General features: G+C 45.3%; 2 pseudogenes; both read right to left on the bottom strand.

Annotated features, from left to right (window-relative positions):
- Positions 1-336: 336 nt before the first annotated feature.
- On the bottom strand, positions 337-4,578 carry LOC119321336 (annotated as a pseudogene).
- A 699-nt stretch (positions 4,579-5,277) lies between these two features.
- LOC119321335 lies at positions 5,278-6,480 on the bottom strand (annotated as a pseudogene).
- Positions 6,481-6,835: the final 355 nt, after the last annotated feature.

Genomic DNA, 6,835 nt, shown 5'->3' with positions numbered 1-6,835 from the left:
ACATCAGTCTGTATCCAAATGTTTTAAAGTCCAACCACTACAACTAGGAGAATGAAAGATATGAGCCTTGAGAGCTAACGAAACTAAAAGGGGAGAGCGAGTTGGCGCATCATCAGGAAACCCACCGCGGGATGATCCTGGAACGGACCATCCGCCATGGGGCGAAAACCTGATGACACTCACAAACCGCAGCCCAATTCGAAGATAGAAAACCCCAGGATGAGGCATGCTAATAGACTTCTGCGACTAAGCGAACCACTACCAGGAAACATAAATCCAGCGGGCATCAAACCCAGTGGGAGGCGGCAAGCAAAAGGACCGAACGCCGAACACTTTCTAACCAATCTGAATCCCATCTCTATCTCCCAAGAGGGATCTGCCTCGAGTAAGAGATCTGTCCGCCAGTGCAGCAGTCGCGTGAGCCAACCTCTTCACTCCAACCTGGAGCTTCGCCCTTTCTTCTTCTTTTAGCAAACCTGCCCAGTACAACAAAAATGAGCAGGCAGTGAAAACAGCCTCCAGAGGAGAACGGACAACATGATTATCAAATGTAACTTTGTTGCGGAGGGTCCAAACCCCCTAGCATATTGCAGCAATAATCATCATGTAAAAATGTTTCCCGCCCGGAAAGAACTTATAAAGCCAAGTGAAGCTTTGCCACAGAGAACGAGGACAACAGGATGCTCCAGCCGTCATGCCCAACACCCCCCATACCGAACGAGCAAGTGAACAGGTAAAGAACAAATGATTTGCTATTTCGACGTCAGTACAGAAGGAACACGTAGGATTTCTAGGCCAGTTTCTAATATGCATATTATCACGAGTGAGAACTGCATTCTGAAACAGCTGCCAAAGGAAGATTTTAATTTTCAGCGGGATAGGTGCTTTCCACACCATCCTATAGTTAGGACCCGATAAATTTCTTTCCAACCATTCATATAAGGATTTAGTGGTAAATTTCCCTTTACTGCCAAAGGCCCACAAAATCTTATCTGGGGAGTCATTCAGCGACAGTTTCTTAGCTTCCATAACCATCCAAGCCCACTGCTCGCCCAACACCCCGACCAGTCTACGTCTAAAGCCAAGTTCATAATTGCTTGCCACCCAAGATGCAACAGTGCATTCCTGCTCCTGGCAAATACTAAATAGATCAGGAAAGCGATCTTTCAATGTAGTATTCTCAACCCATGGGTCATACCATACCCTAGCAAGATTTCCACTTTCGATCTTAATTTTTCTACCCGCCATATATGAATCCTTGACCTTCATAATCGCTTTCCAGCAGGGAGAGTCCGAAAAGCGGCTCTGAATGGTAGCCACTGTTTTGTTCCTGAAGTATCTAGCTCTTATAATATGCTGCCATAGCCCATCACTCGTTTCTAATTTCCACCACCACTTAACGAGTAGGGCAATATTTTGTTTATGAAGATCTTTAATCCCTAGCCCCCCAATTCTTTTCGATCGACATATTCTCGTCCACTTAACCATATGACACCCACGTTTCTTATTTTTTCTCCTCCAAAAGAAACGTCTGCGATGTTTATCCAGCTTTTCAATAAAAGTTTTATTGAAGAGAAACATTGACATGAGGAAGGAGGGAACTCCATCCAGACTGGACCCTAACAATGTCAGTCTGGCTCCAGAAGATACCGCATAAGCTACCCAGGCATCCAGTTTTTGATCATTTTTTCGTCGAGGAAATCTAGATCCGCGTTCTTAAGAGCAGAGTAAGTAACAGGGACTCCTAGATATTTCATAGGAAGTGCACCCACTTAACAGCCAAACATGTTGGCATAAATCAAATCAGTATCATTATCCCCCCCCCCCCAATGATACTGAATATCTCACTCTTCTCAAAATTGATCTTAAGCCCAGACATAAGTTCGAAGAGATATAGCAAGAGTTTGATATTAACAGCTTTGTCAATATCATGCTCAAAACAGAGCACCGTGTCATCCGCGTATTGCAGGATGCCAACACCATTCTCAATAAGATCAGCAGCTAATCCTTTAATGAGACCATTCTTTTGCGCTGCAAGGACCACTTTGGTCAGGCAGTCAGCCGCAATATTAAACAAGAAAGGGGAGTGAGGATCCCCCTGTCTCACCCCCTTAGCACTTTGGATGTAAGGTCCCACCTCATCATTGATCTTGACACTAACCGTGCCATTTTTCAGGATTTGAGAGACCCACCCGCACCACTTAGAATTAAACCCACGCTTCCTATGACAATCAAGTAAAAAATCCCAATTGACTTTGTCATATGCTTTCTCGAAATCAAGTTTAAGAACCACTCCCACTTGCTTTCTGAAATGAGTATAATGCAAAACTTCATGAAGAGATAGGATACCATCCACTATGTGTCTCTCCTTAATAAAAGCATTCTGGTGAATATTAAACAGTTTATGAGCATATTTGCTAGCTCTAATGTCCATGGCTTTGGTGAGTAGTTTGTAGGGGCAACACAATAGACAAATGGGCCTATACTGTTGGATCCTATTAGCATCAGTCGACTTAGGCAACAAAGTTATGATGCCATAGTTAAGATGTTGTACATCTAACTTGCCTTCGTGAAACCACTCAAACAAGCATAGGAGATCCCGGGCTACTACATCCCAGCAGTGTTGATAAAATTCAACAGGAATATCGTCTGGACCAGGGGCACGGTTAGATTTCATGTCAAACAAAGCTTTTTTGATTTCTTCCAATGAAAAAGGTCGAGTTAAGTCCTCATTGTCATCAGGGGTGATCATCTCATCCTGAGACCACAAAGCAGCATCTATCTGACAAATATTGCCAGGAGTAGGTCGAAACAAGGCTTTATAATACTCAGTAGCATGGACAAGTAGGTTTTTAGTACCTTCAATGATAGTGGATCCACACTCCAGGGAGATCATGGAGTTCTTCCTACGACGACCATTAGCTACTTTATGGAAAAAGTAAGTGTTGTTATCTCCTTTCAAAAGCCACCTCTCATTAGAGAATTGATGCCAGTGAAGTTCTTCTTCAACATACATCTTATTAAGCTCTACTAGAATATCCAACTTCCTAGTATAAGCTTCCCAGCATAAACCATCAGCCTCCTCTAGTTTTTCAAGCTCCTGCAATTCGAGCTTGATGATATTCTTCCTGATATTATTATGACCAAACAAGTTGGACCCCCAACCCTTAAAAAATTTCTTAATTCTCTTAAGCTTAATATTCAAGGAGTCAATGGGGTTTGAAGTGTAGACTGGCCTAGACCAAATCTCAGCAACCAGAGGGAGGAAGTCTAGATTACTGAGCCAGACATTATCAAACTTAAAACACATGTTACCTGGTGTTCTAGAGGAAGCACTCCCACCATCCACCAACAAAGGATTGTGATCTGATATTTCTTTGACCAGTTTATGAACAGAAGCGAGAGGATATAAATCCTCCCAATCAGGAGACATGAGAACCCTATCCAGCTTTTCGAAAGTCGGGATTTCTTGTTTATTGGACTAGGTATAACAACCACCAGTCATATAAATCTCTCTCAACCCAAGCAAGTGTATAACAGAGTTAAACACCTCCGAGAAGTGGGACATGGATGTTTTTCTGTTTTTCTCCCCACTATGTCGAATGATATTAGAATCTCCCCAAACTAGATAGGGAATATTAGTGTTGTGGCACATGGATGACAGTTCAGCAATGAACTCAGGCTTCTGTTCATCATGTGCAGCACCATACACAGTCATCAAGGCCCAGCTACAGTTTTTGTTCTTATCGAACAAATTCAACTGCAGGATGTATTTTCCACACTTGGTCATAAGAATATCAAATTTATCCTTATTAAGCCCACAAAGAAGGCCACCAGATTTCCCCCTAGAAGGAGTCCATTCCCAATAAAATTTATGGTTCGGGTCAATTTGCCTAAAAACGCAGGAGTATACGACTTCTTCATAGTCTCTTGAAGCCCAATAAAATCTAATTCATTGGCATTTACCATGTCAATGAGGCAGGTGGACATGCCCTTTTTACCCACTCCCCTACAATTCCAAAAAAAACTTCATTTATATCGTTCAGGTTTATCTCTCACTCTGGTAGGTCTGCCAGGTTCCATAGCAGCCTTACCCACCCCATTTTTCTGTTGACTTCTAGTCATAGGTCTACTGGACTTATTAGGAGATAAGACCACCACCGATGTCCTGCGATGATACTTCTTTTTTTTGTTTTTAGATTGAACCAGGATAAACGGTTCCTCAATATCTCCAATATCATCATCCCATGTTAAAGAGAGGGGCACATCATTACCCAACCCGTCATTGACGGTTATTTTTTGTGAATTAGTATCAATATTTTTGTCCTGCAACAGATTTCTAGAAAGTTCTAATTCACGCAAAATATCAACAGTTGCAAAGTCATCATCAGGGATTTGCACTCCCATCAAAGATGCACGCAATATAATGGCAGAGTCAGATAAAGCAGAGAATTGATTTTTTGAACTGGGCATACTCGTACCTTCCAAATTACGCTTCCTCATTCTGTTGGTAGCCACATCTCCCACCTTCTCCAGCTTCTGCTTCTGTCTGCGTGAGACTTCCTCTTCTTGACTCATGCTGTCATGAATTGGTGATCCAGAGGGAGATTCAACTGTATAGACACTACAGTTTTCCCCTCCTTCCATGGATCCCTCCTCGAGAGGCACAATATGAGGCAGGGAAGGCCAAACCACATAGTCTGACAAGGGAGGAAAAGCATTCCCATAAGTATTCACATCGTGGCATACAAACAAAGGTGAGGGTGGAACAGGAGTAATCATCCCCCAAGCACCTTTATGTACACTGATCTCAGTACTGGGAGATTCAGTCATCTCTTCCACATCCAGATCCTCAGAGACATTCTCACACGATATTTTACCAGATTGAGAGCCACAATAAGACATTCTCACACGATATTTTTACCAGATTGAGGGCTTAATTAAGTATAACTTTGTAGTACTAAATCAGCAACTCTTACTTTGGGACGGAGGGAATACATTTTTTATCCCTGCACTGTAGTGGTGAAATTCCCATTTTAGCAAACTGAAGATACCTTGACAATATCATCTCTTCATAATAAAGTACACAAAAAAGATTCAATACAGATTTAAAACAAAGAATGAACCAATAAAATACCTTTTCGTAGGAAGAAAACAGCACCGGTAATTTAGCTAGCACACACAAAAGCACGAGCATATTCTGATTACTCACGGTTGCGAGGAGTCAAGAACTTAAGACGATGCACGCCATACTCTGACCAGCAGTTCGTGAGCTGGTTATTTGACTAACCGGCAGTTCTTTCCGATCTGCCCGTTGGCCTCGGTCTTCACCTCGATGCTGCCCATTTTCACCATAGCCGCCTGGAATTGCTTCAACCACTCCTGCGGGTCCTTGGCGTGGTTGTCCACCAATCTCAATGTGGTCTCAGATGACATGAGCGCGGCGTCTGACTTGAACAGCACCTTGCGTTTCTGCACGTTGTCATAGTATTGGTTGTCAAGATCATCGGGAGTCTCGGGGTCCTGAACCACAGTGGGGTCGCCGCCGCGGCTGCACTGCCCCAGCAGGGATGCGGCTAAAGTAGGATCCATCGATGAGGGGTTTGGGGGGAGGCGGTCACGGAAGGACGAGCAGTGGGAGATCCCGACCGTGTGGGCGCCCGAGAGGGTGACCATGTCCTCGAGGCTGAGCCCCTTGACCCTGAACATATCCTCGAGGACACTGACGTTGGCGAAGGGAGGGGGCAGGTTGGGGAGGGTCTCGCTGGCGAGGGACACCTTCCCGTCGTAGCGCCGGCCGGCATGTCGAAGTTGGACTTCCTGTCACCCCATAGGAAGTCGAGGAAGCTGAACTTCTTTTTTCCGCTTAGCAAGACGGTGGCGTCGCGCCCGGCGAAGGCCACGATGTCAGCGCATGAGACGACGCCCTCACACTCCTTCTCAAGCTTCTCCTTGGCCGCATCGATCACCTCGAAACCACGGAGGCTGGGGAAGTTGGGGATGCCGAACTTCTCCGGCTGCGGGTTGGCCGTGGTGTTGTCAAGGAGAACCGAGGCATCACAACCCTGCACAAAAAGGCTCAAGCACGTTAGTATACCACCTCACAATTTACAAACATACCCATGCATGCGTAAATATCCACACGTATGGACGTAGCATGATTGCATGAATTCTATACACTTGTAGTAAGGCGTACCCTGACGAAACAGTCGTGGAAGAAGAGGCGGATGAGCGCGGCGCCGATGTCAGGGTCGGCCTTTGCAGCCTCCTCGACGACCTCCCTCACGATCTTCTCCGCGTTATGGCACTTCGTCTGGTAGTAGACCACGGTGAGTACCGCTGGTGCGGGTGCCGCAGGAGGTGGTGGGCTTGGGGTGGGCGGCAATGGGTTGGGATACCCGTAGCTCGCTTGGCATGTGTGCGCCACACAACCCAGCAATGCCACGCCAGAAGTAAGGCAGCAAGCTTATCGCCAGCCATGGTTGCTATGAACTCTCCAGCTAGCTAAAGAGAGGATGAAGACGGATGGGTGAAGCAAACTTGGTGTTGTGCAGGTCTATTTGTAGCTAACTTGATCCAAGCTGATGGGACTGTCCTCGACGAGCCAACGACCACGGCCAATGGGATAAACATTATGCTTGCATGCATGGGATTTTGCATGATCTTTTTTTTTGAAACAAGATTTTGCATGATCTTTTGAACATGCATGTTAGTTAGTTTTTGGAACATCCATGTTAGGTTTTGGTGTTCAAGTCAAGAGGGAACATGCATGGCGAACATAGTGACAGCTAGCACGGTTGCCCATTTCCTCCGTTGTTGTGGGTGTCGGGTGGCA

The sequence above is a fragment of the Triticum dicoccoides genome, chromosome 6B (genome assembly GCF_002162155.2).
Source record: "Triticum dicoccoides isolate Atlit2015 ecotype Zavitan chromosome 6B, WEW_v2.0, whole genome shotgun sequence".
In the NCBI taxonomy this organism is placed as follows: domain Eukaryota; kingdom Viridiplantae; phylum Streptophyta; class Magnoliopsida; order Poales; family Poaceae; genus Triticum; species Triticum dicoccoides.
This window is presented reverse-complemented; position numbering and strand designations above follow the sequence as displayed.